Source organism: Lithobates pipiens, unplaced genomic scaffold (assembly GCF_037356315.1).
Source record: "Lithobates pipiens isolate NorthernLeopardFrog02 unplaced genomic scaffold, aLitPip1_a1.2 Scaffold_28, whole genome shotgun sequence".
Classification (NCBI taxonomy): domain Eukaryota; kingdom Metazoa; phylum Chordata; class Amphibia; order Anura; family Ranidae; genus Lithobates; species Lithobates pipiens.
Genome location: NW_027507789.1, coordinates 82,527,956 through 82,540,370, shown reverse-complemented (window position 1 = coordinate 82,540,370; position 12,415 = coordinate 82,527,956). Strand labels below are relative to the sequence as shown.

The 12,415-nt window shown below is 42.4% G+C and overlaps 2 pseudogenes; both read right to left on the bottom strand.

Annotated features, from left to right (window-relative positions):
* Positions 1–1,174: 1,174 nt before the first annotated feature.
* LOC143936432 (5S ribosomal RNA) lies at positions 1,175–1,293 on the bottom strand (annotated as a pseudogene).
* A 694-nt stretch (positions 1,294–1,987) lies between these two features.
* LOC143936683 (5S ribosomal RNA) lies at positions 1,988–2,106 on the bottom strand (annotated as a pseudogene).
* Positions 2,107–12,415: the final 10,309 nt, after the last annotated feature.

Below are 12,415 nucleotides of genomic sequence, written 5' to 3'. Positions count from 1 at the left end.
TCACGATGCAACTCCTGAATGCCGCCCGGGCCTGCATTCCCGCACTGTGGAGGCAGCCTCAGCCCCCATCCAAGGTGCTGTGGTATTCCAAAGTCAATCATATTCTCCGGATGGAAGAATTGACCGCCACCCTTCACAACACTGAAGAGGCATTTAGTGTTACATGGAGGCCCTGGAGGTATTTTACTGGTACTCGAGACTACATTCGGGAGGTGAGCAGTGCCCCCGTCCCAGAAAACGACTGAACATCTAACGTTTACCTACGTAGGCCATGTCTGCCCTGGGTGGCATTCCCCCCTCCCTTTTTGTCTTTATTTTTCTTTTTTTCCCCGCCGCCATCCCCCCACCTCCTCTCTCTCCGTCTTTGCACTCTCTTCTTCCCCCGTCCTCCCTTTAACTATGCCTTGTCTCCTTACTAGCCTTCAGGACCCAGAAGAACCCCAGGGTTCTGGACATGACCGGCTCATATTTTACTCTGGTTCACGTAGGTCATGATAAGCTGGCTCGCTGTGGTCCCAGTTGTTCTCCATGATTACATTTGTCCGAACGGAGCTGCACTAGTTATACTGTACTACATGTCGGAGGTGGGGTTTCTCTATTTTCTGCATGAAACTGTAGGACTCCCCTCTGAGAACCCAGAGTTATTTGGCTGCCTATTTTTTGTTAGCATGTAATTGTGACCCTGGGTCATGCTGTATGGTTGACTGTTATATTTATGTTGTTCTACTTAATAAAAGAATAATAAAAATAAAAAAAATAAGTCAATGCCAACAGCTTAAAACTAAAGCCTATGGCATTGAGAAATCCCAGGCGGTCTCCCATACAGGTACTAAGCATGTCCCAACCCTGCTTAGCCTCTGAGATCAAATGCACGCTCAACCCTCTTGACAAACGCCAAGATGGTCACCTTGGGAAACAAACAAAAAAAACAAGTCAACGCCAACAACATAAAAAGAAGCCTGCGGCATCTGGAAAACCCAGGCGGTCTCCCATCCAGGTACAAACCAGGCCCAACCCTGCTTAGCCTCTGAGACCAAACGAGATTGGGCGCTTTCAGGGTGTTGTGCCCATAGGCAATTTCTTTGTGCACTCTCAACCCTCTTGACAAATGCCAAGATGGTCACCTTGGGAAACAAGGGAAAAAAAACAGGTCAAAGCCAACAACAAAAAAAGAAGCCTATGGCACCTGGTATTTCCAGGCGGTCTCCCATCCAGGTACTAACCAGGCCCGACACTGTTTAGCCTCTGAGATCAGATGAGATTGGGCGCTTTCAGGGTGATGGGGCCGTAGGTGATCTCTTTGGGCACTCTCAACCCTCTTGTTAAGCGCCAAGATGGTCACCTTGGGAAACAAGCGAAAATAAACAGGTAAACGCCAACAACATAAAAAGAAGCCTACGGCACCTGGTATTCACAGATGGTCTCCCATACAGGTATTAACCAGGCCGTACACTGCTAGGCCTCCGAGATCAATGAGATTGTGCGCTTTCAGGGTGATGTGGCCATATGTGTTCTATTTAGACACTCTCAACCCTCTTGACAAATACCAAGATGGTTATCTTGGGAAACAAGTGAAAAAAAAAAGGTCAACGCCAACAACATAGACCCTGCCGGTCTCCCATCTGACCCAGACCCTGCTTAGCCTCTGAGATTGGGCGCTTTCAGGGTGATGTGACCTCAGGCGAACGCTTTGGGACATACTCAAAACTCTTGACTGATGCTAAAATGGTCACCTTGGGAAACAAGCGAAAGAAAAACAGGTCAAAGCCATTAATATAAAAAGATTCCTACGGCACCTTTAATTAGGTACTATCCAGGCCGGACCCTGCTTAGCCTCTGAGATCAGATGAGATCGGGCGCTTTCAGGGGGATGTGGCCGTAATAGATTTCTTTGGGCTCTCTCAGCCCTCTTGACAAATGCCAAGATGATCACCTTGGGAAACAAGCGGAAAAAATAAACCATGTCAACGCCAACAACATAAAAAGAATCCTACGGCACCTGGTATTCCCAGTTGGTCTCCCATCCAGTTACTAATCAGGCCCGACAATGCTTAGCCTCCGAGATCAGACAAGATCAGGCACTTTCAACGTGATGGGGCCATAGGCGATCTCTTCGGGCACTCTCAACCATCTTGACAAACGCCAACATGGTCATCTTGGGAAACAAGCGAAAAAAACCAAGTCATTGCCAACATTGGAGGCTAAGCAGGGTTGAGCAATCAGTTTCCTTGCCTGAAATAGGCATCTCAGAACTGCCATCTGGCTACTTCCCGGGTTTCCAACTCCTTCAACTAATCCCAGGAGACAATACTTCGCCTCCATCCTGGTGGAGGTTCCAACCACCCGATCAATGGTTCCTGTCACCTCTGTCCAGTAGCGGATCAACTTCGGGCATCTCCAAAACATGTGCATCATGTCTCCCCCCATGTTCCCGCACCGGGGGCAACTTGCGTCCGGCCGTTCGGCCAAACTGAAAAAGTTTACGAGGAGCATAATAGGTTCTATATAATAAGAACAGATGTGACATCCTCTGTGAAGAGAGCCACAATTCACCACAGGCAGGATTCCTGTGGCCAATTATAGCTCAGGGGGGTTTAGTACACACCCCACACTATATAAGGCCGCCAGCGCGGCGGCCTTGTATAGTGTGTTGCGGTGGTCAGGGAAAGAGGACTATAGGCAGGGACAGTGCCTTTACTGCTTGGGAACCTAGCACTGTTACAGTGGGTGTTATGTGCCTCCTGCACAGTACACATATTATTACTGGTGTTCAATTTCTGCAATACATGCATCTGCAGTGCAGAAGTTAGAGTCGGTGTTGTGTGCCTCCTGCACAGTATACACCTTATTGCTGGTGTTCTGTTTCTGTAATACAGGAACCTAGTACTGTTACAGTGCTAGGGTGTACAGAGAAGCTGGTATATATAGAAGACTACAGCATACAGAAGAAAGGCTAGTGAATACAGAATACAGGTTTCGTGTATGTAGATAGGCTTGAGTATACAGAGATGCTAGAGTAAACAGTGAGGCTGGGGTACACAGAGAGTCTAGTTTAAAGACAAATACAAAGATGTTAGTGTATATAGAGAGGTTAGTGTATAGAGAGAGTCGAGTGTATACAGAAAGGACAGTGCATATAGAGAAGCTAGTGTATACAGAAAGGGTATACATGAAAGCTGACATTCTATACAGAAGACTGGGTAGTGTATACAGAGAGTCTAGTGGGTACAGAAGACAGGCTGGTGTATTCTAGCTAGTTTTTACAGTCTAGTGTATACAGAAGACAGGCTGTGGTATACAGAGAGTTTAGTGTATTCAGAGAGTCTAGTGTATACAGTCGGCGAGTGTATACATAAGACTGGCTAGTTTACACAGTGTTTACAGAGATGCAAGAGTGTACAGAGAAGCTGGTATATATAGAAGACTACAGCATACAGAAGAAAGGCTAGTTAATACACAATACAGAAGACTCGTGTATGTAGATAGGCTTGAGTATACAGAGATGCTAGAGTAAACAGTGAGGCTGGGGTACACAGAGAGGCTAATTTAAAGAGAGGCTAGTATATACAAAGATGTTAGTGTATATAGAGAGGTTAATGTATAGAGAGGGTCGAGAGTATACAGAAAGGACAGTGCATATAGAGAAACTAGTGTATACAGAAGACAGGCTTGGGTATACATCAAAGCTGACAGTGTATACAGAAGACTGAGTAGTGCATACAGAGAGTCTATTGGGTAAAGAAGACAGGCTGGTGTATTCTAGCTAGTTTTTACAGTCTAATGTATACAGAAGACAGGCTGTGGTATACTGAGGGTTTAGTGTATTCAGAGAGTCTAGTGTACAGAGATGCAAGGGTGTACAGAGAAGCGAGAAGCTAGTATATATAAGGCTAGTGAATACAGGCTAGTGAATACAGAATACAGACTCGTGTAAGCAGATAGGCTTGAGTATACAGAGATGCTAGAGTAAACAATGAGGCTGGGGTACACAGAGAGGCTAATTTAAAGAGAGGCTAGTATATACAAAGATGTTAGTGTATATAGAGAGGTTAGTGTATAGAGAGAGTCGAGTGTATACAGATAGCACCGTGCATCTAGAGAGACTAGTGTATACAGAAGACAGGCTTGGGTATACATCCAAGCTGACAGTGTATACAGAAGACTGGGTAGTGTATACAGAGATTCTAGTGGGTACAGAAGACAGGCTGGTGTATTCTAGCTAGTGTTTACAGTCTAGTGTATACAGAAGACAGGCTGTGGTATACAGAGGGTTTAGTGTATTACAGAGATGCAAGGGTGTACAGAGAAGCTAGTATATATAGAAGACTACAGCATACAGAAGAAAGGCTAGTGAATACAGAATAAAGGCTGGCTTCTACGGAGAGGCTACCACTACGGAGATGCAGAACACTATCTAGGTTATATAGAGAGGCTAGATTATACAGAGCTAGTGCATAGAGTGAAGCTATTGTATATAGAAGCCTGGTTAGTGTATACAGAGAAGCTAGTGTGTACAGAAGAAAGGCTAGACAGGCTATAAAGAGAGACACGTTTTTACAGAAGACAGTTTGGGGTATACAGAGATGCTAGTTTATACAGAGAGACTAATGTATACAGAAGACAGGCTAGGGCATACAGAAGACAGAAGACGGGCTAGTGTATTCAGAACATAGGCTAGTGTATATCGAAGACAGGCTATTGTATGCAGAAGACCGGCTAGTGTAAACATACTGGTGTATATAGAGAGGCTAGTGAATTTAGAGGGTAGGCTAAGTGATAACAGAAGACAATCTGGGCTATACAGAGACATCTCATCATTTCATCTAGCTCACATCTCTAATGGAGTTTGTCTCATTGCCATGTTATGCCTTTTCATTCTTATGCTAAATATAGATCACTACACGATTTTAATCATCCACATCAAGCATGCAATAAAACTATCATACATCAAAATAAACCATGTACGCTTTTGCTCTATTTTGCATATTTGTACCGGGACTGTGAGTATGTGACAGTCCTGACACACCATCCTGACTTATTTTTCTTTATTTCTTATTAGAAATGGAGAGTACTATCTCAAAATCCGCTTAAATCTATTCACTTCCATGAGTTCTACCGCTAATTGTACCTTAATGCAAAATGTTCACAAAACCATCCATTTGCTAGCAGACATGCTGCACATACTAAGAGTAATGTAACTATCGCTCTCTAACGATGTAAACAGTTTTATTGCTTTTCTGACATTGACCGAGTATCTCTGACATTAACTGAGTATCTCTCTGCACTATGATCTTAATAATAATAATAATAATAATAATAATAGGATTGTGTAATGCAAAGATCAACTAGTCTAATATAAGCTTTCTCATTGGTACCGGCATATCCTTTAAATTTAGACTAACGCAACTATTTCTCGGCCATTTTCAAGCCTTTGAACTGCGATACTTCCTCCCTACAATATTAAGCCATTTAAATGTCCTATTGGTCGCCTATATTATACAACTCTCTGAAAAGCCTTATATGTAGAGAATAAAACTAGTCTTACATCTTAATAAAACAGTTTTATTACTCAACCAGTATCAGCTGTCATGTACTGTATTACTTCTTTTTCTCCACCTTATCTGTCACAGTTAAAACACAGTGACAAAACATTTCTTTTTACCGCAGCAAAATGTGAGAAAAGCAGTGTAAGCCGTCTTTCTGCCATATGCAACCATCTCTCGCTACCTCTATGCAATAGGATTCTCTTTCCAGTGGAAACGGAAAACAGTCAGTGTAAGCCGTCTTCGTGCGTAACAAAATTAATGGAACGATTTACACGTTAGAATTTGCAAGCTACGTCAATTTACTATTAAATAGAGTACCTTTGCATTTATCCCTTGACTTTGCAACTATCCCTTGATCCCTTTTGTGTATTCACTTTATCTCGACCTATCTATGCTGCCTCAATATTTTTCCTAATTTGTTTTGCTATACTTATTATTATTATATTATAGAGATTACTAACTCTAAATCTTTGTAAACCTAACCATATTTATAATGTCTACAGCTAATTTTACGTTAAAGCAAAATTCACACAAAACCATCTTTTTAAAACCTTTTACACACTGCACATTAAGATTAATGCAACCATCTCTCGCTACCTCTATGCAATAGGATTCTCTTTCCAGTGGAAACGGAAAACAGTCAGTGTAAGCCGTCTTCGTGCGCAGCAAAATTAATGGAACGATTTACACGTTGAAATTTGCAAGCTACGTCAATTTACTGTTAAATAGAGTACCTTTGCATTTATCCCTTGACTTTGCTACTATCCCTTGATCCCTTTTGTGTATTCACTATATCTCGACCTATACATACTGCCTCAAAATTTTCCTAATTTGTTTTGCTATACTTATTATTATTATTTTATAGAGATTACTATCTCTAAATCATTGTAACAAGTTATAATGTCTACAGCTAATTTTACGTTAAAGCAAAAGTCACACAAAACCATCTTTTTAAAACCTTTTACACACTGCACATTAAGATTAATGCAACCATCTCTCGCTACCTCTATGCAATAGGATTCTCTTTCTGACTCTATTTTGTGTATTACTTCTTCTCCACATTAACTGTCACACTGATAACCATTTGTAACACATAACACTTGCAACACATTTTTTAACAGCGGCAAGAAGTGGTTGCAGTAGCAAAGCAAAGCAATACAGTTTGGTTACATTAATAACACATAATGCAACTATTTTACATTCATTTTACATTCACATCATGCATACATCCTAATGTAAGCTGTCTATCACTATTAATGTTCATGGTTACTGATACATTATGCCGATGACCAGTGGAAACGGAAAACAGTCAGTGTAAGCCGTCTTCGTGCGTAGCATAATTAATGGAACGATTTACACGTTGGAATTTTCAAGCTACGTCAATTTACTCTTAAATACCCTTTAGCTGCTTAGCTCACACTTTGCTGTATGTAGCCGCGTTTACATGTAAGTAACCAATGGGGATTGACATTTCATGTCCATCTCACATCTCTAATGCAATTTGTCTCTTTGCCATGTCATACTTTGCCAGTTATTATACTTTCTCATCCGATAGAAACCTAGTCGTTGCTGATATTTCATGATTACAGCAATCATCTCATCTAATTGCTATTCCGACATTTTGCCTTGGTATTACTTTGCAACGCTCTATTGAACAATGTAAAGGTAAGCTAGATATTTTGTGTATTTCCAGTTAAACTCGACCTGTATATACTGTCTCAATATTATCCTTTCTAATTTTGCTAAATTAGATTATAGAGTTTGCTATGTCTAAATCCAGGTTACCTACTCACCTTTATTACGTATACTGCTAATTTTAGGATAATACAAAACCATCTTATTGCTTCTTTACACGCTGCACATGTTAAGAGTAATGCAATGCTACCGTGAACAGTTTAATTACTCGTCTCACAGTAACTGGTATCTCTCTGCTATAGGAAACTGAATTTGTACTAGAACGATCACTCATCTAATATCAGTCCACTCAGTGCTACCGGGATAACTTTTAAATTTAGAGTAATGAAATGATTTCTCAGTCATTTTGGAGCTACTGCAACTAACGCTTCCGATCTCATTTCGACTGCAATACTTAATCTCTGCTATTGCAGAATATTTAGCTGCTGACACGTAATTAACTTGATTGATAAAAACCTACACACGTTGTTGCTGTTATTTCGTGTATTTCCACTTAAACCCGTTATAGTTATTTTGCTATATTTATTACTAGTATAAACAGATTACTATCTCTAAATCCTGGTAAACCAGCTCACACTAAACCATCTAATTTCTACCTTACACGCAGCACATATTAACATATTAACATTTAGCCGGTATAGTGAAATAGTAAACGAAATGTGTAGATCACTCATCTAATATCGTCTTTTCAGTGCTACCGGAACAACTTTTAAATTTAGAGTAATGCAACGATATCTCAGTTTTATGAAGCTACTGCAACTAACGCTTTGGATCTCTTTCCTGATAAATTACGCTCTGCAATATTAAGCCATGTAAATTGTCCTATTGGTCTGCTAACAATGCTATGTATAATAATACAAATCTTTTAAAAGCAATATCGTCTCACTGCAATACTTACACTCTGCATAATATATATGAATAATGCGAATAATGCTAATAATAAAGTCGTCTAAAACTCGGCTATAAGTAGAGAATAAAACTATCTTACATCAAAATAAACCATGTACTGCCAAACCAATAACGGCCAATTACTTAACGTCTATCAGTCAATGACTTAACAAAATAAACTTAGCACTCTTTTGCTCTATTTTGAATAGTTGTAGTTCTCCACATTAACTGTCACATTGATATCACCACTGACAACACACCACTTTTTAACAGCACCAAAATATGAAAAAAGCACTTTATATGTTTCAAAAGTAGTTGCATTAGCAAAAAATAAAGTCCTGTCTTCTTTACACGCTAGCTTTTCTGTATACATTAATCTCTCTGTGTACACCAGCCACTCAATATAGACTAGCCTCTCTGTCTTCTGTATACAGGTGCCCGTAATCTATATACACTAGCCTGCCTTCTTTTTACAATAGTCTCGGTGTCCCAGCCTCTCTGCATACACTAGCCTCACTGAATTCCCCAGACTGTCTTCTGTATACACAAGCCTATCTGTAAAAAAAAAAATAGCCGGTCTTCTGCATACTCTAGCCTCTCTGTGTAACACAGTCTCTCTCTGGATTCCCTAGCCTACATCTCTGCATACCCAGGACCTTCCTCTGTATAATCTAGCCTATCTGTATACACTAGCCTGTCTTTTGTACAAATTAGCTTCTCTGTAGCCGGTCTTCTGTATACATGAGCCTCACTGTCTACTCTTGGTTGTCTTTTGTATACACTAGCATCTCTTTATACATGAGCTCTCTGTATACCCAAGCCTCTCTGTATACACTAGTCCACCGGTATACATTAGCAAGTCTGCATACACTAGCCTCTCTTTGTAACTCAACTTCTCTCTCTGTATACCTTAGCCTCCATCTCTGCATACCCAGGACGTTCTTCTCTATAATCTAGCCTATGTGTATACACTAGCCGGTCTTCTGTAGACATTAGCCTCTCTGTATAAACTAACCGGTCTTCTGTATACACTAGTCCGCCTGTATACACTAGCAAGTATGCATACTCTAGCCTCTCTCTCTGTATACCCTAGCCTCCATCTCTGCATACCCAGGACGTTCTTCTGTATAATCTAGCCTATCTGTATACACTAGCCTGTCTTTTGTACACATTAGCCTCTCTGTGTAAACTAGCCGGTCTACTGTATACACTAGTCCATCTGTATACACTAGCAAGTCTGCATACTCCTGCCTCTCTGTGTAACCCAGCCTCGCTCTCTCTCTCTGTATACCCTAGCCTCCATCTCTGCATACCCAGGACGTTCTTCTGTATAATCTAGCCTATCTGTATAAACTATCCTGTCTTTTTTACACATCAACCTCTCTGTATAAACTAGCCGGTCCTCTGTATACACTAGTCCGTCGGTATACACTAGCATCTCTTTATACATTAGCTCTCTGTATACCCAAGCCTCTCTGTATACACTAGTCCACCGGTATACACTAGCAAGTCTGCATACACTAGCCTCTCTTTGTAACCCAACTTCTCTCTCTGCATACCCAGGACGTTCTTCTCTATAATATAGCCTATTTGTATACACTAGCCTGTCTTTTGTACACATTAGCCTCTCTGTATAAACTAGCCGGTCCTCTGTATACACTAGTCCATCTGTATACACTAGCAAGTATGCGTACTCTAGCCTCTCTCTCTGTATACCTTAGCCTCCATCTCTGCATACCCAGGACGTTCTTCTGTATAATCTAGCCTATCTGTATAATCTAGCCTATCTGTATACACTAGCCATCCATCTCTGCATACCCAGGACGTTCTTCTCTATAATCTAGCCTATTTGTATACACTACACTGTCTTTTGTACACATTTGCCTCTCTGTATAAACTAACCGGTCTTCTGTATACACTAGTCCACCTGTATACACTAGCAAGTATGCATACTCTAGCCTCGCTCTCTGTATACCCTAGCAAGTCTGCATACTCCTGCCTCTCTGTGTAACCCAGCCTCACTCTCTCTCTGTATACCCTAGCCTCCATCTCTGCATACCCAGGACGTTCTTCTGTATAATCTAGCCTGTGTTTTGTACACTTTAGCCTCTCTGTATAAACTAGCCGGTCTTCTGCATACACGAGTCTCTCTGTATACCCTTGGATGTCTTTTGTATACACTAGCTGCTCTTTATACATTAGCTCTCTGTATACCCAAGCCTCTCTGTATACACTAGTCCGTCTGTATACACTAGAAAGTCTGCATACAGCAGCCTCTCTGTGTAACCCAGCCGCTCTCTCTGCATACCCAAGATGTTCTTCTCTATAATCTAGCCTATTTGTATACACTAGCCTGTCTTTTGCACACATTAGCCCCCCTATATAAACTAGCCGGTCTTCTGTATACACTAGTCCGTCTGTATACACTAGCAAGTATGCATACTCTAGCCTCTCTCTCTGTATACCCTAGCCTCCATCTCTGCATACCCAGGACGTTCTTCTGTATAATCTAGCCTATCTGTATAAACTATCCTGTCTTTTTTACACATCAACCTCTCTGTATAAACTAGCCGGTCCTCTGTATACACTAGTCCGTCGGTATACACTAGTGTATACAGACAGACTAGTGTATACAGAGGACCGACTAATGTGTACAGATAGGCTAGATTATACAGAAGAACGTCCTGGGTATGCAGAGCGCTCAGCTTCAAGGTATGGCCAATGTGAGTAATATGAGGGACACTCCTCACCCCCGCCCCCACCTACCAGATCTGACTTTCATCCCCTTGCCCTCTCTGCCCCGGTCATCTGGTGGCAGTTTTATGCACTCCCTGGCCCCCACCCATTCATAATCCTTACCGACCTTTCTTTCCGCTGCTCACAGAAACACACTGGATGACTTGTCTAATTAACCAACTTGTACAAGACACAGCTATCCTCCTGTCTGACACCGGTCCCCCTTGGAGGCTTTACCCCTCACTGTTTGGGTGGTCCCTGCCTCTCCCTGGATGCTCCACATACTGTATACCACAACGACATTGTCAGAGGGGCACCACTTGACAGGACACGGGGCTTTCATTCCGGTGGCATCTCCCATTGGAGGAAGGGATGATGGCCCCAACCCCTTGGCAGCAGGTTCTTTCATGTACAGACCAGGGCGGCTCATCTTCCCTTCTGGAGTCTTCACCTTAGATGGGGGAGTTGCACTTTGGGGGGTCTGAGTGATACCTAATGCGCTGTACTGGAAGGGCTTGACATTCCCGCATATGTGTCCCCTCCCCCTGGATGCGCCCCTTGTCCCCCCCTCTGGCTCCCACCTACTCTTTGCCGACATTGCCTTCTGCAGCTTTCGGGGACCCTGAATGACTTATTTATTGAGCCTATTGGTATGAGACACTGCTTCCCTCCAGGGTGACTCTGGACCCCCCTGGAGGATTTACCCCTTACTGTTTGGGCGGTCCCAGCCTCCCTCTGGATTCTCTACACAGCCCCCGATGGCGATGCAGGAGAGACACTAATTGGCGGGCCCCAGGACTGCTGCTCGGGTGAAGCCTCTCATTGGATGGAGGGATGGTGGCACCAGCCCCTTGCCTGCCGGATTTTCCATGCACCGACCAGGGCTGCTCCTCTTTCATCTTGATGTGGTGACCATGAACTAACCGGTCTTCTGTATACACTAGTCCACCTGTATACACTAGCAAGTATGCATACTCTAGCCTCGCTCTCTGTATACCCTAGCAAGTCTGCATACTCCTGCCTCTCTGTGTAACCCAGCCTCACTCTCTCTCTGTATACCCTAGCCTCCATCTCTGCATACCCAGGACGTTCTTCTGTATAATCTAGCCTGTGTTTTGTACACTTTAGCCTCTCTGTATAAACTAGCCGGTCTTCTGCATACACGAGTCTCTCTGTATACCCTTGGATGTCTTTTGTATACACTAGCTGCTCTTTATACATTAGCTCTCTGTATACCCAAGCCTCTCTGTATACACTAGTCCGTCTGTATACACTAGCAAGTCTGCATACAGCAGCCTCTCTGTGTAACCCAGCCGCTCTCTCTGCATACCCAAGATGTTCTTCTCTATAATCTAGCCTATTTGTATACACTAGCCTGTCTTTTGCACACATTAGCCTCCCTATATAAACTAGCCGGTCTTCTGTATACACTAGTCCGTCTGTATACACTAGCAAGTATGCATACTCTAGCCTCTCTCTCTGTATACCCTAGCCTCCATCTCTGCATACCCAGGACGTTCTTCTGTATAATCTAGCCTATCTGTATACAC